Genomic DNA, 26,218 nt, shown 5'->3' on the forward strand with positions numbered 1-26,218 from the left:
CAAGGGAAGTAATGGTACTGCTCTGTTCTGTCTTGGTCACACCACACCTGGAATACTATGTCCAGTTCTGGGCACCACAATTTATGAAGGATATTGACAAGCCAGAATGTGTGCAGAGGAGGGTGACCAGGATGATCAAGGATCTGTAAACCAAGCCTTATGAGGAACAGTTGAGAGAGCTGGGTATGTTTAGCCTGGTAAAGAGGACACTGAGAGGAGATATGACAACTGTCTTCAAACATTTAAAGGACTGTCACTCATTTAAGGGCCCTACTCTCCGGAGCATGAAAAAGCAAGCTTGCTCCATCTTTCATGTGACATCCTTTTAGGTATTTGAAGATGGCTCTCCTATCTCCTGATCAAAGATTTGATGTTGGCTATGGTGTGTTTACTGAGTGTATGAGCAAAACTGGGCTCATTGCCATGAAATGTCCAGCTGTGGGGACCCATTACTCTGAGACCACAGACACGCTCAAATGACAATGAGGCTCCAACACTATTCTTGTGAGAAAAGTCTTCCAGAACTGACTTGAGGACCATCCCGACTGAAGAACAGTCTTGCCACTCTCCTCTGGTTCATGGTACTCTTGTCTCCTCAGCCCTCTGCAGAAAAAGATTCCAAAATAAGGTGGGTCTCACTGTACTGCATTAAGGCTTCAGCTACAGCCAGACACTTGCAGAGACCACATCTCGTTCAGTTACCATAGTAGGACCCTGGGAGTTCTCAAAGAACTGCTTCCTTATATGACTGCACATATATATACAGGAATTCCTCTACATTGTTCCTGTTTCAGTTCTTCAAGAAAAAGGAATCCAAGGAAAGTGATGGAGGGGCTGGAATAATTTTTAGCAAATTCTTTCCTGAGATCTCAGAATTACTGAAAAACTGATGCAATGTTTTTGGAACTCATTCTGGTACATATTAAACTCGATTCCTCATCTAAGTAAAGGATAAGGCAAATGCTTAAGCTTTGAGAAAATGAACTTCCACGGACCTCCTCGTGCTTAAAATTCATACATACTTATGTCATTCACTGGATGCAAACAGCACCTTGAAAGACTAAACCCTTTATGGTTAAGTAGTAAAGGAACAAATGAGTTCAGGATGCCAGCAATCTGCAGAGTGGGGGGAAACCCTGGGGAGACTTCTTTATAAACTTGGAGTTGTTCCTTTGACATCTACTTGTGCAGTTTCTACGAGAACAAGACTGATCAAATTTGACCTTGTGACTCTGTAACACTCAGTTTTCAAAAGGAAACAGCAACCATATTGATGTGATTTTAAAAATGCAGGAAGTGCAGGCGAATGGAGTTCATTACAGGCAGGGTAAAATAAACACTCAGTCTGCCAGCATGTGAAACCAGCTACACTCATCTTCAGGAGCCTCTGTGCTTGCTGATTTCGGAGAGCTTATGGCAGAAGCTAAAACGACCCTCAACCTTGACCAGTGATCTTCAACCTCTTTTGGTCTGTGGCTCCCCATTAGCCCAAACCTGGCCACACCGAACCCTGAGACAAGGGCTGCAGATACAGCTTCCATCTCTCTCTTCCCAGAGAAGATAGCTACAGGCCAAAGGAACCACTATCCCATTTTGCATTTGGGTTCTTTTTTTGGGGGGTGGCACACCTGGTTATTTATCTTTCCTAGCTGGAGCATATAGCACCCGCGGGGAAATTTTACTCGCAGCACCGAAGCCTACAGAATATCACAAAAAGGGGAGGTTGATTTGAAAATGCACATTTTCTGCCATTACCCCTGCACTGTTGAATGCTCATCCCTCTGCCATACATAAAACATCACCCATCCACTGCTTTCGACAGCTTTTTGCACAAATATAAGATGGCGGGCACCTGGATTGCCAGTAGTATATGTGAAAAGGGTCTAGGGTCTAAGCAGACCACAAGCTTAGCATGAGTCGACAGTGTGATGCAGCTGCAAAAACAGCTAATGCTAAAATTTTAATGGTAGAAGTTTGAATTGATCAAACCAAAATGCAGAAATGCTGGCAGGAAAATGGTGGGTTTGAGAAGAGCAAGCAGAGAGAGACAATGGGAAGAAAAGAGTGGTTTTAAATTATGGCCGAAGTTTGAGTAGAGCAAGTGAGGGCAGCACGTTGATGGGAAAAGTGGTTTCAATAAAGCAAGAGGGGAGTTGGGAAAAGTTCTGTTGTGTTACCTTTTGGTGTTAGCTTCTGTGTTGGACCCATCTCTGCTATTTCGCCTGATCAACTGGTACCTCATCAACTGAATGTACAGTTGATATACAGGGGTGGGCAACCGGCATAATCCCAATCACCCTTTATGTGGATGCAGTTAAGATTTCCAAAGGGCTGTGCTTGAAAGTCTTTAAATATCACTACAGCACTGTGGGAAGACCCATGAATAAGACATGGGTCTTCCCACATTTTCATGGCAGTCCTGTACCTATGCAAATTTGCTACAAGGATTTGGTATTGCCTGGAATATCCTGGAACAGACAGCTATGTTTGCTGGATTCAGGCTCACCTGGGCTACACCCTAACGTGGAATGTCTTGGAAGGAGGTTCCACTTTTGGTTATGAAGAAATTTGCTTCAGATAGCCTTGTTCACAGCATGGAATGCAACGTGTGAAACAACCCTCCTTGTTTCTGTTTTTACACATTCAGAAAACAAAAGTGTGGGCTGATGGGAGTTGTAGTTCTAAACATCCTGGAGGGCACCAGGTCGATGAAGGATGCTATAAAGAAATTCAGCAGCAGGATATCTATCCGTCCTTGATCTGCTCAGTGTCACTTAGAGCACAAGCATTCAGGACCTGATGGAGTTTTCTATAAACCTCTGCCAGATGGCGGGGGGTAGAAGCCAAGAGAATTTGGATGGGATAGAACTTTGTTAGAAAACAGAAAATTATTCCTGTCACACACATGGTGTGTGGATGAACAAAGCAAACAACTCATTATGCAATGTCAGAGCCATGTTTCGGTTGCTTATTTCTCTGTCTGCTCCCATTCAATATAAAAAATCAAGACGGGAAATAGTTTTGTTTGGTGATTTTCATCAGCATAAGGGGGAAAGGTTAGGAAAAAACACTCACTGAGCACCATGATTTCAGTCCTAATCTCTCTCTCTCTCTCTCTCTCTCTCTCTCTCTCTCACACACACACACACACACACACACACACACAAACACTACAGTTGTATTTTCTAAAACAACCACCAAACAGAAATATGAAAGGCAACCATGCCTTTTATGTACAATCTAGTTTGGCCCCTAAAGGAAACCAAGAAACCTGACTGCTTTGACTGAGGGCCAAGCTAGACATGATTGTAGCAGATATTTTGCCCCAATCAAATGCAAAGTGAAGGATTGTTCCAATTTTAAGGGCAAAGTGGGTGTGATAACAAATAGTGCTAAACCATTCATCCCATCTCCCTAAATGTTTTTCTGCAAGCAAGGCTTGCTTCTTGCATCGGAGTTTGGCTGAGGGAAAAGTGGTGTCAAGGGGCACAATGCTGGGAAGGTTTAGCATTCCTTTCCGTTCCCTGCTCTGCTCACCTCATTTGTTCTTGAAATCAAATCCCCACCACCACCGCTTTCTAAATGGAGTGCAGGAAATGCAGTTTTGAAGTGTTAGTCCATTGGTTCATCTGATTCGATGTTGGCTATACTGAGGACAGGAGCAAGCTGACCGTAAATCACACCTTTCAAGTTCGAGTTAACTCTTTATTAGCATGAGCAAGGTTTTGCCCCATGCATCAGTTGCTGAGACTGAGTCCCCACAGCTGTCTAAGTCCCCCTCCTCTCTAGGGCTTTTCCCAAGCAATTGGAGACTGCGCCTGCCTGAAGCCAATCTCTCCTCTGCCCTTTTCATGCCTCTTCTGGTTCTGGGAGACAAGAGGGGATGGGAACTTGTCGCAGCAGGAGGGGGAGACACACCCACGACTCTCCATCAGCTTAACTTATCTCTGCCTCTTGGCCTCCTTTCTCCCATTCTCCTCGCAGTCTTCTCCTGCTGACCACTCATCATTGTCCCACCACCAATCCCCAGGCTCTGAGCTTTTTTCCCTTGGGGGTTCCCCAGCTGGTTCCTTCCACCATTCCTCTGCGTCCAGCCAGTCCCTGACTATTGACCGGTAGCAGATCTCTGGGCTTTCAGAGAGGGGTCTTTTCCAGCCAGGGGTTGGACCTGTGACCTTTTGCATCCATAGCACATACTCTGCCCCTAAGCCATGGCCATTCCGCCGTGGGTCGCTTCCATGATTAAACACATGGATCTGTCCTCATCACCTCTAATTGAGTGGAAAGAATATGTAATTCAGCTGTTGCAAAATGTTAGACATTTTATTCCAGGATTAGATTACTCTAGGCAGGAGAGTCAGTGGTGCCCCTCATCTGTTTCGGGCCCATAGTACAAAGCAGTTCCCACGGGATTGCCATATTGCATCTATCTGGGTGTCCATCAATATGCAGAGGATACCCAGCTCTACCTCTCTTCCAAATCAGAACCAGTGAAGGCGGTGAAGGTCCTGCGTGAGTGTCTGGAGGCGGTTGGAGGATGGATGGTGGCTAATGGATTGAGGTTGAATCCTGACAAGACAGAAGTACTGTTTTTGGGAAACAGGGGGTGGGTTGGTGTGAAGGACTCCCTGGTCCTGAATGGGGTAACTGTGCCCCTGAAGGACCAGGTGCGAAGCCTGGGAGTCATTTTGGACTCACAGCTGTCCATGGAGGCGCAGGTTAATTCTGTGTCCAGGGCAGCTGTTTACCAGCTCCATCTGGTATGCAGGCTGAGACCCTATCTGCCTGCGGACTGTCTCACCAGAGTGGTGCATGTTCTAGTTATCTCCCGCTTGGACTACTGCAATGCGCTCTACCTTTGAAGGTGGGGCTACCTTTGAAGGTGACCCGGAAACTACAACTAATCCAGAATGCGGCAGCTAGACTGGCGACTGGGGGCGGCTGATGGGACCACATAACACCAGTCTTGAAAGACCTACATTGGCTCCCAGTACATTTCCGAGCACAATTCAAAGTGTTGGTGTTGACCTTTAAAGCCCTAAACGGCCTCAGCCCAGTATACCTGAAGGAGCGTCTTCACCCCCATCGTTCTGCCCGGACGCTGAGATCCAGCGCCGAGGGCCTTCTGGCGGTTCCCTCACTGCGAGAAGCAAAGCTACAGGGAACCAGGCAGAGGGCCTTCTCGGTAGTGGTGCCCACCCTGTGGAACACCCTCCCATCAGATGTCAAAGAGATAAACAACTACCTGACATTCAGAAGACATATTAAGGCAGCCCTGTTCAGGGAAGTTTTTAATGTGTGACATCTTAGTGTATTTTTGGTCTTTGTGGAAGCTGCCCAGAGTGGCTGGGGAAACCCAGCCAGATGGGCGGGGTACAAATAATAAATTATTATTATTATTATTATTATTATTATTATTATTATTATTATTATTATTATCATCATCATCATCATCATCATCATCATCATTATCTGGCCAGGCAGCCCCATAACCTATGGTGAGGCATTAAGCTTGAGGCCTTCAACCTGCATTTGTTATATTTATAGTAGACAAGAACGCTTGTTGAATGGCTAGCTGTGCTAATGCTAACTGCTTCCAGTGACAGTTTCTTGGCAAGAACGGAGGTTGAGAAGTTAACATCCGTACATCATGCAGGAACAAGTTGCAACATAAGTAAACAAGAGGCATTATAGTGGTAGCACTTCCTGATAACATTACAAGAGCTAAGGATGAGGGGGAGTCCTCTGAGCCATTTCATTAATCCCTTTCTTCCCCTTCCCTGTGCAATTCCACAGCTCTTTCCCTTTTAATTCCACAGCTTCACCTTAAAATTTCACTGCAGGCAAAATGCAGCGGCAACTCTAGTCCCAGATCCAATTGTCAGTTTCACTCAGCGCATGGTGAGAGACATTTTTTCCACAGCATCAAACTCCCAACTGGACAAACAGAGAGTTGGAGGAGAAATGTGTTTGGTCTACATTGTAAAGCAAACCAACCTAACTCCCCCAGTGCTAAATATATATGTGCAGATTGGGATGCAGCTATCAATCAGATAATGCACTCTTCTCAGTTTTGCAATGCAGTTTCAATGACGACAGAGGCCTGCTTTGAACACCTCCTGATCTCAGTCCCTAAGAGGATGTTAGCACTAATATATCAGGTCCTACTATATCTAGAGTAAGAAAATCCAGGTTATGTGAACAGGTGGGCAACCCAGTCACCAGACTGATGGAAGAATGTTTTCACTTTGAGAAAAAGATAAACACATACAGTATACTGCAGCTTTTTCACTACTTTAAAAGTTATTTAAGACAATAGTGCAGGCATAGGCAACCTCAGCCCTCCAGATGTTTTGGGACTACAATTCCCATCATCCCTGACCACTGGTCCTATTAGCTAGGGATCATGGGAGTTGTAGTCCCAAAACATCTGGAGGGCCAAGGTTGCTTATGCCTGCGATAGTGCAAAGGAATCAAACAGCAGCCCAAGTGCCAAGAATAAACCATGAGATCTCCAATCTCTGGTGAAATTTGCAAAAATTAACAGTGATGTCCTCTGTAGCTGGTAGACTTGGGAAGTTGGAAAAATATATATCTCATGCTATTGTTTTATGAGAACAAAGCATTTTGGGAACCTAGGAATTGACTTAAAAAATCAAGTTTCTAATGGCAAAAAAAGTCTTACTTTCTAATTTGATAGTGGCAACTAGAGCTGCTTTCCCTAAATACTGGAAACTCCCCTCAGATTCCTAGAATGTGGGAATGTGTCATGTCAAGGTGTAGAATCAAGCTCTGGGTTGACTCACGGGAGCTATGTAGATGCTATAGAGAGTAGCAAATGTCAAACTTTACTAGAATTATTCAAAAATACGTGAATGGTAACCCATTTCCTTTCTTTTTAACAAGCTGATAACCCCTCTTGTGTCAAATGCAGTTTTTGTCTTCATTTGTTGGATTCATGGGCCATCTTCAAAAAGTAATAGAAAACAAAATTTCCCTTTAGGCAAAATATGGACACAACACTAATACTGTAGAACTCTGCATCAATATCTTCTGAGGAAGGTTTCAAGAAGACTCAACTCACGACAGGGAGGGGAGGGAGAACTTTTTCGTTCTTGCATTTTCACCTGGCGTGCATGACCTCTTCTCTTCTCTTCTCTTCTCTTCTCCAGCCTATGATTCTAGTCTGCACCCAAAGGGGGTTCACTCTGGAGAAGACTGGAGGCAATGGACTTATGCTCTTCAACTGCTGAAAAGAAAGCAATGTATGGTGCAATGCCTTGTATACACTTACTTGGAAGTAATTCCTACTATGTCAAATGGGATTTGTTTCTAGGTAACCGCACACGGGATTTCCACCTTCAAAGATGAGACGAGGAACAAGAATCTTTTTCTTCCATTATGGCATAAAAGCAAATGGGCGGCAGCATTACATGAATTAGAGCGCATGGGTTTTTTTTAATAGTACTGCCAACTCTCCAATACAGAACCATGATATATAATAGCCTACAATAAACAAAGAATGGAATTGGGAGAAGGACGAGATGGTTCCCTTTAAAAGGAAGCTGGATTAGATTTGGAAGGAGAACAGCAGCAGAGTGTAAACTGGGAGAAATGTTGTGAACTGAAGATAAGATTGGGGGGGGGACAACCAAAATTGACAGATTCATCCATTCCTACCCACTGGAAAACACTTAATAAATAGAGAAGCTTGCTATTTCACTCCAACAGAATACCTAAGAAGGTTGTTAGCTATTTTTAAACACACTTTCAGCTGCATGCACTCTGTCCATTTGGCCGTCACAAGCTGCCGAGCCATTTGTTCTCTTGCAGGGCCAGCCCTGTCACGAGGCAAAGTGAGCCTCATGGATCAGAAGGCAGATTGGAGGGGAACACAGAATCAGTGGCAGCCTCTGCCCATCTGACTTTCTCACTTACTCTCCTCCAGATGTATCTATCAGTTTGCCCACTCTCTCTGCACCTTGTTTGGTCATCCTTCTCACTTGCCCCACAACTGCCCTACTCTTCTCTCCATCTTCTTCGCTCTCCCTCTGTCCCTAATCACTCACTCGTCTCCCCACCCTGCTCAGCCCTTCCTACCAATTGGCCCACTCTGTCCCCCTCTCCTGCTCGCTTCCTCCACCAATTTATTCACCTGCCTAGTTATGCATTTAGTTGGAAGATTTCTGACTTGCCCATTACCATAAGGTCCCAGTGTAGCTTACAATGATCTCATCAGAAAGTTTTTAAAATCACGTAGAACATTTCCAAAACAAAACTTGCTCCCTCCTCTTGCTGTGATCCCACCCACCCCCAAACCCACCCGCTCTTAACATCTGGTGAGAAATGAGGGGGGGGCATTTGCTGGTCCACCACACCTTGGACAGGGCCTGGTTTGGGAAAATCCTTGTTTCCCTCAGGTATCCCTGAGATGAGGAGTTGAAGTGAAGAAAGAATTGCTGCCTGATTCCTAGGGCTTTGTACCCTACAAGTACTTGAACCAAACATCTGGCATAAGCTACTGTAGCCTAAAGTCCTTTTGGTCTGAGTCATTTGGTAAAAATAGAACAATATATATATATATTCCCTGTGCAAAGAACCAAGAAAAACAAAGTAGGAATTCTGCAATGGAGAACTACTGCTATATGTGTGTTTCAAGACGCATTTATTACACAACACATACCTAAGCAGTTCTCCATGACCAAATCTTGAGTGAGCTGTTTTTCTCCTCCTGCCCAAGTCTCTGAAAATGTGTGACGCACGGCTGGGAAAGGTTAAGTCAGCCTGCAAGGAAGCTCAAAGCAGGAAGTACAGATTGTTACAGACATGTGGACCACTAGCCAAACCATCAACAACACGACTGCTCCAGTTAACTGCTTTTCATTTCAGAAGTGTCTCAATGCTTCCTTTCCTGCCTTTGCCCTGCAGCTAGTTGGAAGACAGGCCTGCTCTTTTCACTGAACGTGTGATGAAGATTGCTGAGGTTTTAACACGACTAGAAAACGTGTGACTTACCTTGCTTGACCTTCTCTTAGCTCTGCAGGTAAGAGCAGCCCAAGATGTGCAGCCGCTGTCACTGAGCAGATGTTCTCCAGCCTCTAAACAGGCATCTCTTTATTGCTGGAAAATGAGGGGCGGTGCAAAGGATATTGAATGCTTCAGGATTCAAGCAACATAAGTAAATTCTACCTGTCTTGTTTCTACATACACTGACACACCTCTCTGTCCTCTATCTGGGCAAGCAAGAGGCACTTATCATTCAAAGAGAAAGCAAAGCACAGCCTGGTAGAAGCATGGCCTACAGAGAGACCCGACCAGCCACATTTGGCCTTCAAGGCTGAAGTTTTCCGCCCCTTTATTTTGTGTTTATTATGTCTTCTCTTCACTGGTGATTCAATATTGCGTGACCGGGCGGTGACAGCCCCAGCCCCCAGGGATCATAAGGAAGGTATAAAGACTCTGACAACGTGTTATGGAATTAAAATTAGGCCACAACTTTATTAAACTTCTGAATGCAGGAAGACCTTGACTTAGGCCTTGGGCGTGTACCCCTCCCAGCCCCCCAGCTGGGGGGAACTGGGCTCATCAGGGTGAATAGGATATGAGGGTGCTCTGCGAGATGTAAGTGTAGCAGGCAGCCCAGCCCATATCCCGGCATGCAGGGTAGTTCACTGACAACCTTTCAGTATATGGCCAATGACATCCATATATATAACCCCTTTAAGAGGGGAACCCTGGAATCACTGCTGCAGGGGGGTGAGTCACCACTTCACGCCCCCTCCCCCCATATAGGGAAGAAAGGACTAAAGGATTCCACCCAAGGCCATAACCGCCAAAGTTGTGGCAAATTGCTATGGGGAAGACAAAACCTGCTAATGCAGGGAAATTTCTTCCCAGTCCTTCAACATCAACCAGTCAAAGACTGTAGCAGTACACACTAAGCAGGGAAAAAAGTTAACCTGAAAACAAGAAACATTAAACAAAGGGAGGGTGGGGAGGGTGAATCTCCAGAGCCGACTGCCTGGCTATTGTTGGCTCCATCCCCTATTTATAAATGGCGCTGGCCCCACCTCCCAGCAAGAAACTTGATTGCTCAGGCTGAGTGTGAACCTCCAAAAATTAACACTGAGAGGCAAGTCAGACCCTGTTTGCCAGTAAGCTCCCTGGGAACTGTAGCACCACGCGCGATCCCACAAAGGGCGCCCACAATGTAAAGTGTGAATGCTCATTGTCGCTTGGCTGAAATTGCTCATATGTAGAATTTTTCATAGGATCTGAGCTTTTCTCTTCATCTTAGCATAGCCATCCTGTCTGAGGCGACAGACACAAGCAATATCAGCAAACACCTCTCCTACTAAGCTGCCTCCTGTTTAGAGCGGAAATAAATATTTGCAGCACTTGAAATTCACCAGAGTACCCAGTTCTGCCATTTGCCTTCTGACTGGTTTTCAGTTAGCCCTTACAGGACCAGCTTTCAAGTGAACCTGTAAAACCTACCTCTTCAGTGTTGCTTTTTCCCAATAGTGTAAATCAGGTCCTCCCTTAAAGAGGGCACGTGTTGCGGTGAGACCTGGCAACCAAACCCTGTGTTGTGGGTGGGTACGATTGGATAGCCACAACACCCGATTGGTAGGTCCCTTGATGTAGGGTTTGATCAGACCAATGGGACGCAGCCTAAACGGATCAAGGGACCTATATATACCTATGCACATGACCCAGAGCTTCCTCTTTCAGCCCATGCATTCGGAACACCCACCCACCTCTCCCTACTTTTAGGGCTGTGTGCTTGACCTTGCTATGCCGTTGTGTGTCTTCTGTCATTGGGACAGGGGCATGGCATGAATTTCCCCACTTGGCTGATTGGCTGGTGCCATTTCGGTTTCTCCTGCCATGTAGCAAATTGTCACAACTGGTAAGGTTGCGGATAGGCTCTGGTTCAGGTGATAGGGATGGGAGAACACTCTTGCCATCCCTATGTGAAGGGTATTCTGTTAAAGGAATCCAGGGACTCAATGTTGTGATCAAACCTGTGAGGGGGTTGTGCCCGTGCCTAAGTCCAGGGGGGCATTTGGGTGGCGGAGATAGCCCATTCCCGGACTTCCGGAGGCGGCGCGAAACGAGTAATGGCGGTCCTCTTTGCGCAGCGAAGAGGGGCTCCGCAGAAAAGGGTCGTTCGCTACGGCAAAGCGACGACCCATTAAGTTAAACCACGAGCAGAGTGAGCTCGTGGCCGTGGGATCCGGCGGGCACCCAGAGCGACCCCCAAAACGAAGAAGGGACCCCGTAAGGGGCTCCGGAAGCGCGGAGGGGAAGCGGTGCTGTGGATTCATCGCTCTTTCTGCGGGAGTGAAGCCGCGCGGCTGTTACGGATGAGCGCCGACCTTTCTTCCTTTACATTGGATTACAAATTAACTACTCGTGAGTAAGATTTATTTGAGATTGGATTACAAATTCGTGAATTCGGCTGAAAGCAGGAGACGAGAAAAAGGAAGTCCGTCTCCCGGTGGTGCTTAGTGATCAAAGGCAAAGGAACTGACAAGCTGGAAGCAGTATAAAAGGGTTTTTAAATGAGAGACAGCATACGTCTGGAGAAGTTGGAAACTGAAGGGAAAGGCAAGTTATCTTTATTTTCTTGCTATTGTGTTTACTCTGCTTGGGGATTTTCTCCTCTGCCAGACTTTTAAAAACTTTAAAGACTTGAAAACCCCTAGTCCCGGACTTGCAGCGGGCAAAAGGTTGTTTTGCGGATACACTTACAAAGCTGAAACGGATACTTAGAGGCATTACTGGTGGATACAATTAAGCAACTGTATTTTGCACCTTTTAAGAAACTATTGTGGCAATATTGAGAGGGCTCTGCCAGAGGGAAAAGGTCTTCTCTAAAGACTATGGTTAATTTATTTAACTGCAGGAACTTTAATGGCGACTGAAACTTTGTTTCTTCTTTCATGAACTGAACAATACTCCCTCTAGTGGAGTTTGGGATTTACAATTTCCTGAGAACCAACTTTGTTTTGTCTCTCTGTGGTCTGGTTATTCACTCTGAGGCCTGTCTTTCCCATGGAACTTTTGACAGTTTGACCTTGAATCCAAAGACAGGTGTGGAATGAGCGACCGAGTAAAAACAAGAGCTGCGTCGAAAGCAGGGAAAGGCAAATTGGTACAAACAACTCTGGTTTCCCAGGCTCGCAGATCTTCAGTCCCTGCGGTTCTACAGGCTGTACCATCACCAACAACCCCAGCTGAAGAACCTGAACAGTTAACAAGTGAAGATATGGCAGCTGGGGGATCTAACACTCTCCTAGAGGAAATGTTACAACAATTTGCAATTTTGAACAAAAAAGTGGATGATCAAACTGCAAAAATTGACTTAGCCACATCTTCAATTACCAAACTCTCTGAACAGGTGGCTAAGCATTCACAAGATATTGGAAATCTAAAGGACGCTGCATCTGAAAATCGAAAATTGGCCGAGGCTGCGAATGAAAAAGCAGAAGCAGCAACTAAAGAAGTGGAGGAACTGAAAGGAGAGGTAAGGCCGCTCCATAAACATATTACTGACCAGCAGGCCTATCTGTCTTTGGTGGAACTGCGAAACAGGGAAAATAATTTGAGATTACGCTCTATCCCAGAGATTGAGAAAGAGGATTTGATTGGCTTCTTAACAGCAGAATTTTCTAAATTCTGGGGTATAAACGAAGATACAGACTTTAAAATAACAACTGCATTTAGATTGGGAAGGGCTGCTGGGAAGGACAGACCTAGAGACTGTTTGATTATCTTAAGGACTAAGCAGGAGAGAGACAAGCTACTTGACCTACATTTTAACAAAGCACTTGAGATCCAGGACAGAAGAGCACAAATTTACAAGGATATTCCTAAACAATTACTGGATCTCAGATCTAACTACACTGACCTAGCTGGACTTTTGAGAGGTAACAGGTGGGAGTTTCCACAAGGCCTCTCATTCAAATACAAAGGAAAGAAGATAAAAATCAAAACGAAAGAGGACAGCCAGAAGTTCCTACACGACCACGGAGAAGACTTGTAGAAAGGAGTGGCAGCTATTTGGCCACCACCAGAGTCTGGAAAAGAGTTACCACCCTCGGATTTGGACAAAAAAGAAGACGCCCAATAAGAGTAACAACAGATTGATACAGGATGTCTCTGCAGCTGTATAGTTGGAACATTAATGGCGCGAATTCCCCAGAAAAACGCAAAAGGATCTTCCATATTTTAAAGAAAGAGAACTTGGACATAATTTGCTTGCAAGAAACCCATGTGACCAGGTTACATAGGAAGGTGTTAATAAATAAAAGATTAGGCCAAGAATTCATCTCATCAGATAGAGTTAAGAAGAGAGGCGTGGTGATCTACGCCAAGGAGAATTTATCACCAAAATTTTTGTTTAAAGATGAACAAGGAAGAATCCTGGCTATTGAAATTTCGACTCAAGGGGAGAAAGTTTTGATATTAGGAATTTATGCACCAAATGAGGGGAAATCAGAATTTTATAAGAAGCTGCATGAGACACTACTGGACTATCTGGACTATTCCAACATCATTATGATGGGAGATATGAATGGGGTCATCTCTACTTTTATGGATAAGTCACAGAATCAGAATCTGACCAAAGATGGAAGACTACCAAAAACTTTCTTTGAACTAACTGACAATATGGACCTAATTGATTTATGGAGGACGAGAAACCCCCTAGGTAAAGAAGGAACTTTCTTTTCTGAGGCCCACCTGTCATGGACAAGAATCGACCAAATCTGGGCAACTAGAGGGCTGGCACCTAAGACTACAAAAATAGAAATCTGCCCAAAGACTTGCTCCGACCATAACGCTTTGAAAATGGAAATGAGATTTACTACTGCCGACTCCTTCAGATGGAAAATGAATGACAACCTGTTAAGAGATCAAGAGATTGTAAAGAAGGCCCAAAAAGCTTTAAAGGACTATTTTGAAATTAACTTGAATACCTCGGTGGAAAAAAGAATAATCTGGGACGCAAGCAAAGCTGTTATGAGAGGGTTTCTGATACAACAGAATACGATCAAGAAAAAATTTTGGAATGGTAAAAAAGACAAGATATTGGAGAAGATAAGAGATGGAGAGAAAAAATTAAGATTGAATCCAAAATCAAAAGAGACTTTAAGAGAAATCAAATTTCACCAGTCACAATATGCGAAATTGATTAACCAAGAAGTGGAATGGAAAATCAAACAAATGAAACAAAGATCTTTTGAATCTGCGAATAAATGTGGGAAACTGCTAGCTTGGCAGTTGAAAAAGAGACAAAAATTAAATTATGTTACCAACTTAGAAGTTGAAGGGAAAAACATTCAGAAACCGGGAGAAATTAGAAAGTGTTTCCAGAAATATTTTAAAAAACTGTATACACAAGGATCCGAGGAAGCAACTGAGATAGAACAATTTTTGAAAGACAATGGCCTACCAAAACTATCTCAAGAGAAAAGATCAATCTTGAACTGCAAAATAACACAACAGGAAATCGAGGATGCCATCCAGAATATGCAACTAGGCAAATCTCCAGGCCCTGATGGACTCACCTCCAAGTACTACAGGATGTTAAAAGACTATTTGATACAACCATTAATGGAGGTTTGCAACCAGATTATGGGGGGAGGGAGGGCACCAGACACGTGGAAAGAAGCATTCATCACACTGATACCCAAAGTGGAAACTGAAAAGACTCAACTTAAGAACTACCGTCCCATCTCACTCCTAAATGTGGATTACAAAATATTTGCGGATATTTTGGCTAACAGATTTAAAAAAGTATTAAATGAAGTAATCCATAAGGACCAAGCAGGCTTTCTCCCAGGCAGACATTTGTTTGATAACACCAGGAACATTATCGATATTCTGGAACTTTTACAAACAAATATTAACACTAAAGCAGTGTTAATTTTTATTGATGCGGAGAAGGCCTTTGACAACATTTCTTGGAAATTTATGAAGAAAAACTTGGAAGGGATGGGAGTGGGAAGGGGGTTTGAGAATGGAATAGAAGCAATCTATTCAGAACAAAAAGCTAAGTTGATAGTGAACAATGTGGTGACAGAAGAACTTCATATTGAAAAAGGAACACGCCAGGGGTGCCCCCTATCCCCTTTATTGTTTATTTCAGTTCTGGAGGTTTTGCTGAATATGATAAGGGAGGATCGGCAGGTACAAGGAATACGGGTCGGAGCGAAACAATATAAACTGAAAGCATTTGCAGATGACTTGGTTTTAACACTACAGGAGCCAGAACCTAGTACAAAAAGAGTTTTGGAATTGATTCAGAAATTTGGTCGGGTGGCGGGTTTTAAGTTGAACAAACAAAAAACTAAGGTGTTAGGGAAAAACTTGACAGTTACTGAAACAGAGGGGTTTCAGAAGGAAACAGAACTAAATATTGTTAAAAAAGTGAAATATCTGGGGGTCAATCTGTCTTCTAAGAATTTGAATCTATTTAAAGATAATTATGAGAAATGTTGGTCAGAAGTTAAAAAAGATCTAGAAATTTGGTCAAGATTGAAACTATCCTTGTTAGGCCGAATTGCAGCTATAAAAATGAACGTTTTGCCAAAGATGTTGTTTTTGTTTCAAGCCTTGCAGGTTGTGGACAGAGTGGAATGTTTTGGAAAGTGGCAGAAGGACATTTCTAGGTTTGTCTGGCAGGGCAAAAAGCCCCGAATAAAGTTTAAAATACTAACTGATGCAAAGGAGAGAGGGGGGTTTGCCCTGCCAGACTTAAGGTTATATTATGAAGCTGCGGCCTTCTGCTGGATGAAAGATTGGATTTTACTAGAAAACACTGATGTCCTAGATCTGGAAGGCTTCAACAATTCGTTAGGTTGGCATGCGTATTTGTGGTATGACAAGGGGAAAACACATGGAATGTTTAAAAACCATATTGTCAGAAAAGCAATATATAGGGTCTGGAAAAAATATAAAGACTTATTGGAAAGCAAAACTCCGAGGTGGATTTCACCAATAGAGGCCAAAGCTCGGAAAACACCCAATATGGAGGCATATTGGCCGAAATATTGGGAAATAATAGAAAACATTGGAGGTAATTGGAGGTTGCAGAGCTTTGAAAAATTAAAGGACAAGGTGCAAAATTGGCTACACTATGCCCAAATTAATGAGGTTTTTAAGCTAGATAAAAAAACAGGATTCCAGGTGGAAAAATCGAAACTTGAGACAGAGTTGTTAGAACCAAAGACCAAGTTATTATCGAGAATGTACAACTTGCTGCTTAAATGGAACACCCAGGATGAGATAGTTAAATCAGCAATGATAAAATGGGCTCAGGACATTGGTTATAATATCATGTCTGAAGATTGGGAGAGGTTATGGACCACCGGTATGAAATTTACTGCATGTAATGCTCTGAAAGAAAATATTATGAAAATGGTATACATGACCCCGGTCAAACTGGCTAAGATATACCATTTGTCCGATAATAAATGTTGGAAATGTAAGGAAGCTGAGGGGACATTCTTTCACCTCTGGTGGACTTGTCCAAGATTGAAGGCCTTCTGGGAAATGATCTATAACGAGTTAAAAAAGGTGTTTAAGTACACCTTTCCCAAGAAACCAGAGGCCTTCCTTCTGGGCATAGTCGGCCAGAAGGTGTTAAAAAAGGATAGAACTTTTTTTATGTATGCTACAACAGCAGCAAGAATTCTTATCGCCAAGCATTGGAAGACCCAAGATTTGCCTACACTGGAGGATTGGCAGACGCAATTGATGAACTACATGGAACTGGCCGAGATGACTGCAAGGATCCGAGACCTGGGAGAAGAGGCAATGGAGGAGGACTGGAAAAAATTTAAAGACTATCTGCAAAAGTATTATAAGTTGTATGAATCATAAGATGCCGTATGATTTGGAACGATAGCCCCAGCAACGAAATTTAATTATCTATGAAATTGGACAATATTTATGAAAGAATCAAAGTTTAAATGAGTAAAAACGACATTATGTTACATTTTTAGAGTAAATGGAGAATAAGAGATTTAAACTTAAATTGCAATTGAAAATATAAAGAAACACACGAAATAAGGGTATAATTTGCTGATAACTTTATTATTAAGAATGCATTATGCGGGAGATGTGGGGAAGTCCGATGGAAATTTGAAGTAAGTTCCTGAAATGGTCGTGATTTTCTGTTTTTTTCTTCCTTTCTTTTTTCTATTTTGCTCATTCTTTTGTTCTTTCTGTAATTTGGAAAAAATGCAATAAAAATTATTATTAAAAAAAAAAGAGATAGCCCATTCCCGGCTTTCCGCTTAACCGGGTGTTCACCCTTGGCTGACCTATGCTGGTGCCCTGCGTCAGTGCTATCTGCAACGGTGCAGGGAGCTAGTCGATTCAGAGCCTATGCAACCACTCACTTGCTGTAATCAATAAAGTTGTGGCCTAAATTGTGCCAAAAACCAAACCAAGATCTGGGTCTTGTCTGGATTTATTTAAGGGGGAGGTTTAAAGGTCTGAACACACAAATAACTTTTCACGATTCACAGCAACTTTATTGCAGTAATGCGCACACACACACACATGCAAATATGTACAGTGCTTTTTTTCTGGGGGGATGCAGGGGGACGTATACCCCTAAAGAGTTTGTGAATCTTTGTACTTTTGTCCATTTACTGTATTTATTTTTCCCAATTTGAACTATAAAATGGTGATTTTCTTGAGTCAAAATGAGAGTACCCCTAAACATTTTTTAAGGGGGAAAAAGAGCACTGAATATGTATATTGTATATATACTGCATCTTTGTATCCTTTCCTTTATTTATGTTGCTTTGTGAAGATGTGGCTCAGAAAAAAATGGCTTGTAAATACAGTGGTACCTCGGGTTAAGTACCGTATTTTTTGCACCATAACACTCACTTTTTCCTCCTAAAAAGTAAGGGGAAATGTCTGTGCGTGTTATGGAGGGAATGCCTACGGGTGGCATGCCTACGGATTTTCCTCCTCTAAAAACTATGTGCGTGTTATGGTCGGGTGCGTGTTATAGAGCGAAAAATACGGTACTTAATTCGTTCCAGAGGTCCGTTCTTAACCTGAAACTGTTCTTAACCTAAGGTACCACTTTAGCTAATGGGGCCTCCCGCTGCCGCTGCGCCGCCGGAGCACGATTTCTGTTCTCATCCTGAAGCAAAGTTCTTAACCCGAGGTACTGTTTCTGGGTTAGCGGAGCCTGTAACCTGAAGCGTCTGTAACCCGAGGTACCACTGTACTAACAACAGGCAATAATAACTATGAAGGCAAAGACAAAACGGGGGGGGGGACACAGCAACTTTGCAAATACGTTCCAAAGTGTCAAAAATGCAAGATGTATTTTGGCACTCAGGGAAGTAAACACACAATTAAGTAGGCTGCGTCAGCTCAGCCTTCGTGCAGAACATTTTTGAACAAGCCATACATGGGCAATTGATCTAAAACAAGTAACGTAATAGCAACACCCCCTGGAAAGCAATTGTACTTTCAGGGTTTCAGAAAACAACATCCTTTCCCCAGGAAAGCTTTTGCTCCCATCCTGTTTTGTAAGTAATGTGCTTGGGTGAGTTCATCTTTAAAAGTCAGGATAAAGTTTTTGGCTAGGAGCTTTGTACCGGAGCAGGGAGGAGATGCTTTGCTAACATCAGCAAAGGATCTGTTGGGAATTCGGAGATGGTGCTGAAGAAAGCAAAACACATGTTCAGGCGGGACAATTTGTACTTCACAAACACCGAACAGCCAGTACATATTTGCTATGTGAACAGAAAAGGCACAGTTTGCTTACTATGAAAAAGTCCCTTCCGTTATTTTCAAACCTATCGCTATTTGGTATTTCAGGATCTGGATTTTGTTTCAGAAGCAGCAACAAAACACAGGAGCGGCCAAAAACATTCCAGTCAAGTCACAAATTACTAATAAGGAAATAAAAGGGCTTTGAAAGAATGACTGTAAAGGAAAAATATGTCTCGCTGATGCACTAATAGCTGCAACACTAGTTCAGAGGGAGACAGCTAGTTATAGCCTGGGCTGCGTGTATGTCATGGTGGTTCTCAGAGTGGAGAGGAAAAACACACAAGTTGGTGGTGCTGAGTGCAGAATTCAGCTTCCATTTTTGTTTTTTGTTTTAAATAACTTTCTAGCCCTTATGACTAAAAAGATATACCTGAAAATCTGTGATCGGAAAACTTGGATAGGTTCGTATGAGGGAATAGGTCTTCCAGATAGGTAAATAAGGTAAAGGCAAAGGACCTCTGGATGCTTAAGTCCAGTCAAAGGCGACTATGGGGTTGTGGCGCTCATCTTGCTTTCAGGCCGAGGGAACTGACATTTGTCCACAGACAGCTTTCTGGGTCATGTGGCCAGCATAACTAAACCGCTTCTGGTGCAAGGGGAAACCGTGACGGAAACCAGAGCACATGGAAACACAGTTTACCTTCCCGCCGCAGCGGTACCTATTTATCTACTTGCAGTGGTGTGCTTTTAACCTGCTAGGTTGGAAGGAGCTGGGTCAGAGCAATGGGAGATCACCCCATCATGGGGATTTGAACTGCCAACCTTCTGATAGGCAAGCCCAAGAGGCTCAGTGGTTTAGACCACAGCGCCACCCGCATCCCCCTAGGGATGTAGCAATGCATCACCTTTGCCATTTGCTTGCCATGTTGCATTCAATGAAAGCATGTCATATAGTCCCAATTCCTTGTGATGGTGACACCACTGTAGATGACTCAGGACACAGGTACCTGAAAGATCACCGGCTCCCTTATCCACCTGCCATGACTGAGGTCATCCAGTAACCCCTTTCTCACACCACCACAATTCACTTAGATATGGTACGTGGCAACTTCATGAGACGACATTCTCAGTAGTAGCACCCCGACTCTGGAATGTCTTTCTTTCTCCCAAGCGATCAGCACCAATACTTGGCTGATGTAGTTACATTGTTAGGATATTGTTTGATTTTATATTAAGTTTTATTTAAATGACTTTTTTTTGTATGTTAACATTGTTCCTCACATAGGGGGTATGTGAACACTGAAGAGTGGGTTACGAAATAAATAAATATTCAAAGTACTTCACATTACATTATCCTGGTAATCGTTACAACCACCTAAACCACAAAGACTAGGGGAAAACATTTTGCAGTATATCTACACACACACACACACACACACACACACACTGAGCTATAAGAAATTATTTGCACCAGCAGGACAACCTAACTTATTCTGGATCTATTCAAGACTCAGCAGAAATCTGCTTCTTCTAAAACTGAATTCTTTGCTTTTCTCTTGGACTTTGTATTGGGGAAAGGCAGAACAATATTTACAGCAGATATCTGCCCAAACAACCTGCCCACTCTTCTGCCACACTGGGCAACATATTCCTGAATTGCAGGGGGTTGGACTAGATGAACCTTGTGGTCTCTTCCAACCCTACAGTTCTATGATTCTATGATCGACTGCGCACACTGGCCATGACCTTGATTTTTGGATACAGCAGAACTTCCAATTTTTGGATGGCAGCTATGCAATATCTTGAGGGAAGATTCTCAGGGAGTTTAATGGTACTGAAGTCTTTCTTCCTCAAATAAAAAAGTAATTATCCAACTGTTAAAAACCATTAAAAAAAACCATCTGCATTAAAAATCCCATGAACAATGATTAAACAAGGAAGTAGAAAAAGCTTGTTCACATAGATGAGCATCTGCATAAATTATGCATAGTACCCATGAGCCAGTAGTAAGAATCTAGCATACCCTTCTAGTCAGTGCAATCTATAACGTATGATAAGGTCTTCTGATGAGGTTGCCAGTGGAGATCAAAGTAAGAGAGAGGACAGATCTCTAGATTCCACCCCTTCACTGATACCCTGAAACCTCACATATTTAGACCTTGCATGGGTGGAATCCGCCTCCCAAAAAATTGCAGGCGCAGGCGCGCGCACACACACACACACACACACACACACACACACACAATTCAGATTGGGACCACAGTGGGTCCAAAGGGCTGGTGCCTCCCTTTCTCCCACAGGATGGTTCTGATCCAGATAAGGGTCCCTGTGATATTTATTGGATAACAATTCAGTAACATCACATCTTCTTTGGTCCTGAGAGTTGATTCACACAGCTGTTAGGTCAAAAACCTAAAAAATGTTATGTGGCAGTAAGGCTGACACAGGGGAGATTGCTTAATCCCATGTGGCCAGATTGGGATTTGGATCCAGAGTGGATCATGGTTTCCCATTGTATCCTGCAGTAGCTCTTCTCGAAGAAACAAGTACTTCGCTATAAAGACTCTGTAAATAACAAAAGCCAGAATATGTGTGTGTGTGCTGGAAATGATCTCAAACACATGCACCATCCTGTAGTATAATTTGAGGAATCATTTAGTAGATCTTGGGAAACTGCTAAAATGACAAAGTTTATGAAGTATGCCTTCAGATGTCTTCTAAAGGTTCTACACTTACTTATCTCCTTGGCTCGGGGGTCACATAACTCCATGCCTTCTGACATTTCTCCCATGAAAATAGGGACATCCTACTATACCCTCCAACATTTATCCAGTGAAAATAGGGGCCCCCTAAGGAAAAATGGGGCATTCTGGGATCAAATCATATATCGGAATGGCTTCTATAAATCTGGGGCTGTCCCTGGAAAATAGGGGCACTTGGGGGGGGGGTCTTCAAGGGTCCCTCAGAAAATTGCCCATGAGGAAATGTAGCCCACATGGGCTGAAAAGAGGTTATTCACTGAACAATTCAGAGGTCCAGTCATAAACATGGGAGGGATGGGACTACTGATTGTGTAAAATGTCCTTAAATTGGTGGCCCTTCCACTGAATGTGCATCCCTTTGATTCTACCCAGAATCCTTATTACCAAAAAAGCTAAGATTTATAAAGCAGTCCCTTCTCTCTCCGCTGCCACTCTGCATAGCGATTATTTTTTTAAGGAGCATGTGTGCTCTTTGAGAATGAGATGTTTGAGTATCAGAACATTTCAGCCAACCTCCTCTGCTGGCAGAAGCTACAGCTGAAACTGGAGACCTCCCAGCCGCACAAGATTCCTTGCAGGAGGAGGAAGGGGGGTGGAGATTAGAAATAAAAAACAAATCCATACGTTGCCTGAGGGAGAAGGGATAAATAAACAGAGGGAGCCCTGTTCTAAGATCTCTTGCTAGGCTGGCTTTCTCAGCAGCTAGCTGGTGTGTGTTGTGTTACCCAAATGCTGAACTAATTCCCTTTTTTGGTTCTGCACAAACCTTTTCTAGGAAACAAGAGGAGGAGGGGAGCATAAAAGCTCCAAAAATCAGACCTTTCGCTGTTTTTATAACCATTTTAGACAAAAGAATCCTTTTGTGCTAGAGAACAGCTTCGCAGCCACAAGACATCTCGGCCACAAGCAGGGTGGTGTAAGTGCGTGTTTAAAAGCAATTGCTGCTCCCAAATATTTTCCTTTCTCCCTCAGTGCCTCTTGGAACAAACAGGAGCTCTCTGGAGGGTTTTTCAGCGCCTGACCTCTTAAAAAACCCAAACCAGCTTCCAGTGTACTGTACTGATAATGGAAGACTCTAATATGGTGGCAGGCTGCATTCACCCAGCTTCAATCCCTTCCACCCCTAATTTTAAAAGGGCCACGAATCACAGTGGGCAGGGGACCTTTTCCAGTCCGATGGTACCTTATGGGGGGTGGGCAAGGTCAGAGTAAAAGTGGCCAGAGCAACAGATATAAATCTTATCTATGTGCAGCAGTTAAGTTTCTGAAAAGGCCGAGAGGTCTCTTCCTACCACTGATATTACACGAAACTCACTATATAAATCAATGGAATGACCTGACTGAGAAGGTATCTAGCTTTGCCACTGTGTCTCCTCCATAGGGTGGGGCCTCATTCCCTGCCCCCCGCTGTCTCTCTTCTCCACCTCAATCTTCCTCAGTGTTACCCTTTTTCCCTTCCGTGCCCCAGCGGTCTCTGTTTCACTTCTCTCTGCCTCCTCTGTCTCACATCTCCCTCCCTTTCCTGTCCACCCTCATCCCCCTTTGAAGCTGCCACCACATCCTCCAGCATCTCTCTGCCTTCCCTAATCAGCTCCAGCTGTTCTTCTTGCCGGATCTCAGGCTGCTTCAAGAGCCAAAGGTGCGTGCCTATCATATGACATCCAGGTACGCCACTCTTGGCTGTTCTAAGGGGCCTCAGTTACACAGATGCCGGGGCTGTGCTCAGAGGTGGTCCTCTACACGTGCCAACTATCCAAATTTTATTCAGGAAGCTCCATCCATTGGGTGCTTCAAAATTCTTCTTTAAAACCCAGCTGTTTACCCCAGGCCTATTGGATGCTTGAGAAGATAATCCTGTTCAGTTGTTGACTTGTTGTTTTAAAGGATGGCGTTTAAAATACAATGCATTTTAAAATTGCATTGTGTTCTTATCTTCCTTCAGATTATTTTGTTCATGCTATTTGGGTTTTATCATTTCTGTAAACCACCTATAATTCCTGTAATTTACATTGCTCTCTGGATCTTGTCCCCATGGACTTTGCAGGAACCAGGGGTATCAGCTATGCAGAAACAATATGCTAGCAGTATTCTAGGCATTTTATCATGATAAAATAAGAAATCAGGGCTGGACAGATGTGGCTTATATTGGTTTATCTTTTATCCTTTTTACAACCAGAGGTGAAAATGTTAAGTCACTTTCCATTCCCAAGTCAGCTCTCTTATCCATCTCCATACCTGGTTGTCCTCTACTTCTGGAAAACAAAAATGAAATAAAAATGCACACCTGCATGTGAAAATGGGATAAAACAGACTTTCTGCCCAGAGTTGCCAGCCAGCCAGTATTTTACCGGTTCGGTCATCAGAGCCACGTTTTATTGGATAGACTCCAAATTCTTCTAGGCTTCTCCTGTGACCCACCAGATTCTAATAACTGCACCCATAACCTACTAAGTTGTGCTTTTAGGCTATTTTCCACATCCCCATTCAAAAAGCCGACGAACCCTCATTCATGGCTCATCATTCATGGCACTTCCTGCTTCATCCCTGCCCATGCTCACGTTGACCAGGTTTGGAGCGGGGTGCAGCTGTAGTTGGCAAATATGTGCTACAAACAGACACAAACACGCCCGTGTGTCACAGAAGCAGCAGCAGCAGAAAGCAACTGGCTTTGTGGCACAGCTTCCACTGCCAGGATTACGAGACATGGCAATGCTACTGTGCTGGAAGCCTGATCACATGGATTAAGCATTAACTGTCTATACTTTATGCCAAGAGCAAGCACTGTTCTGTAGCAAAGCACTGGCAGGATCATCCTGCTTTATTGTCCATATTGCAGCTTGACTGGTACAAGAACAGCACCATTTGTGCCTGGCCCGTTCAGCCTCATCAGCACTGGGTGCTTTGTGCCATTGCTATGATCAGAGACAATAATTCCCTTGTATGGTATAACACTGACCCAACGATAAAATAGGCACAACCCAAAAGCATTTGCTGTGGTTCCTTTTCCCATACCTCACATTAACCGGAACAGCATTCTCAACAAAGCTCGAAACAAACCTTATTTAAGCAGAGGAGGAGAACTAGACTTGTGACAGCCCAGAAAAATGGGGGAGGAAATCAGGACAGAGAAGGGTGACCTCATGTCCTCCTTTATAGAGGACAGTCCTCTTTTTCAAGGTGTCCACTATTTGAAGCGCTGTTCATAGTACAAGTCCAGTTCAAAGGTAGGAAAGAAGCTGTAAGAAAGTTGATCAGAGGCCTTCCCTTCTGGGAAATGATCTATAATGAGTTAAAAAAGGTGTTTAAGTACACCTTTCCCAAGAAACCGGAGGCCTTCCTCTTGGGTATTGTCGGCCAAAAGGTGTTAAAGAAGGATAGAACGTTATTTATGTATGCAACTACTGCAGCAAGAATTCTGATTGCCAAACATTGGAAGACTCAAGATTTACCCACACTGGAAGAGTGGCAAACGCAACTGATTGACTACATGGAGTTGGCCGAAATGACTGCCAGAATCCGAGACCTGGGAGAAGAAGCAACGGAGGAGGACTGGAAAAAATTCAAGAATTATTTGCAAAAATTTTATAAGTTGTATGAACTATAAAATGACGTATAATTTGAAACGCTAGCCCCAGCAATGAGAGCGCAATATTTATGAAATTGGAAAATAATATTGAAGGGATCAAAGTTTAAATGTTAAAAAGGATAATATATTCTGTTTTTAGAGTAAATGGACAATAAGGGATTTAAACTTAAATTGTAATTGAAAGTACCAAAGAAACACATGAAACAAGGTTACAATTTGCTGATAAATTTATTATTAAGAATGCATTGTGCAGGAGATGTGGGGAAGTTCGATGGAAAGTTGAAATAAGCTGTTGAAGGGGTATGATCTTTTTTCTATTTTCTTTTACATTTTTCTTTCTTTTTTTTTCTTCTTATGTCTTCTGTCTGTGTCTGAAAAAATGCAATAAAAACTATTTTAAAAAAAAAAGTTGATCAGAGGCCTTGAAGTTGCCCATCTGCAGTTGACACTCAGAAACAGGCATGACTGCAGTGCCAGGTGAAGAGATTGGCCCAATTTAAGGCCAGGGAGTGGACCCAAGTGAAGACTCCAGTTGCGTTTCCCCCAAGCCTCACCCCGCCTGTGACATCAGTCTACTGCCTGACCATGATTGGTCAATTCCACAAACGGGCAAACTCAAACTTCTGCGGTTGGGATATTTCTCCCACCAGCCATTAGGACCTTCACAAGGGAGTCGTAGCTGCCGTCCATGCTCAGGTGAGCAGGATACGTGCGCACTATTTGAACAATTCATCCAGGTTGCCAAATAGAGTTGCAGTTTTGCTTTTCCCCATCCCCGTTTAAACAGCTCTGCCTTTAAACAGCTGCCTGGATATACAGAAATTAAATTTAGCAAGTGAAGCTTATCTTGGCATGGGGGTAAGTGTTACAAAGAGCTTAGCTGCAAAGCATCTCGGTGTCTGGGTTGTTGTGAAAAATTGCAGGCTCTGGGCTTTGAATAAAATGTGAGAACTGCACTGTCAGACTACCTCTTGGCGCATGCCCTAAGCTATTATAGGGGAGAAGCAGGCATGGCCTGAGGAGCACAAAAAACTTTGCTTTCCAATCCATCTGGAGCCATAATTAGATAGGCCTTGCACCAGCTATGGCTGGGGATGCCATGCATGTGATTTCA

The 26,218-nt window shown here is 43.5% G+C and overlaps 1 long non-coding RNA gene across 1 annotated transcript in view; it reads right to left on the reverse strand.

Annotated features, from left to right (window-relative positions):
* Positions 1–293: 293 nt before the first annotated feature.
* LOC309533660 overlaps positions 294–26,218 on the reverse strand; it is a 41,771-nt gene continuing 15,846 nt past the window's right edge. The window contains exons 3-4 of the long non-coding RNA XR_014220391.1: positions 9,016–9,120; positions 294–603 (exon numbers count right to left, since the gene is read on the reverse strand). This is a non-coding gene — a long non-coding RNA (uncharacterized lncRNA). The remainder of the gene's footprint in view (positions 604–9,015; positions 9,121–26,218) is intronic.

Source organism: Podarcis vaucheri (genome assembly GCF_965113315.1).
Source record: "Podarcis vaucheri genome assembly, chromosome: 5".
Classification (NCBI taxonomy): domain Eukaryota; kingdom Metazoa; phylum Chordata; class Lepidosauria; order Squamata; family Lacertidae; genus Podarcis; species Podarcis vaucheri.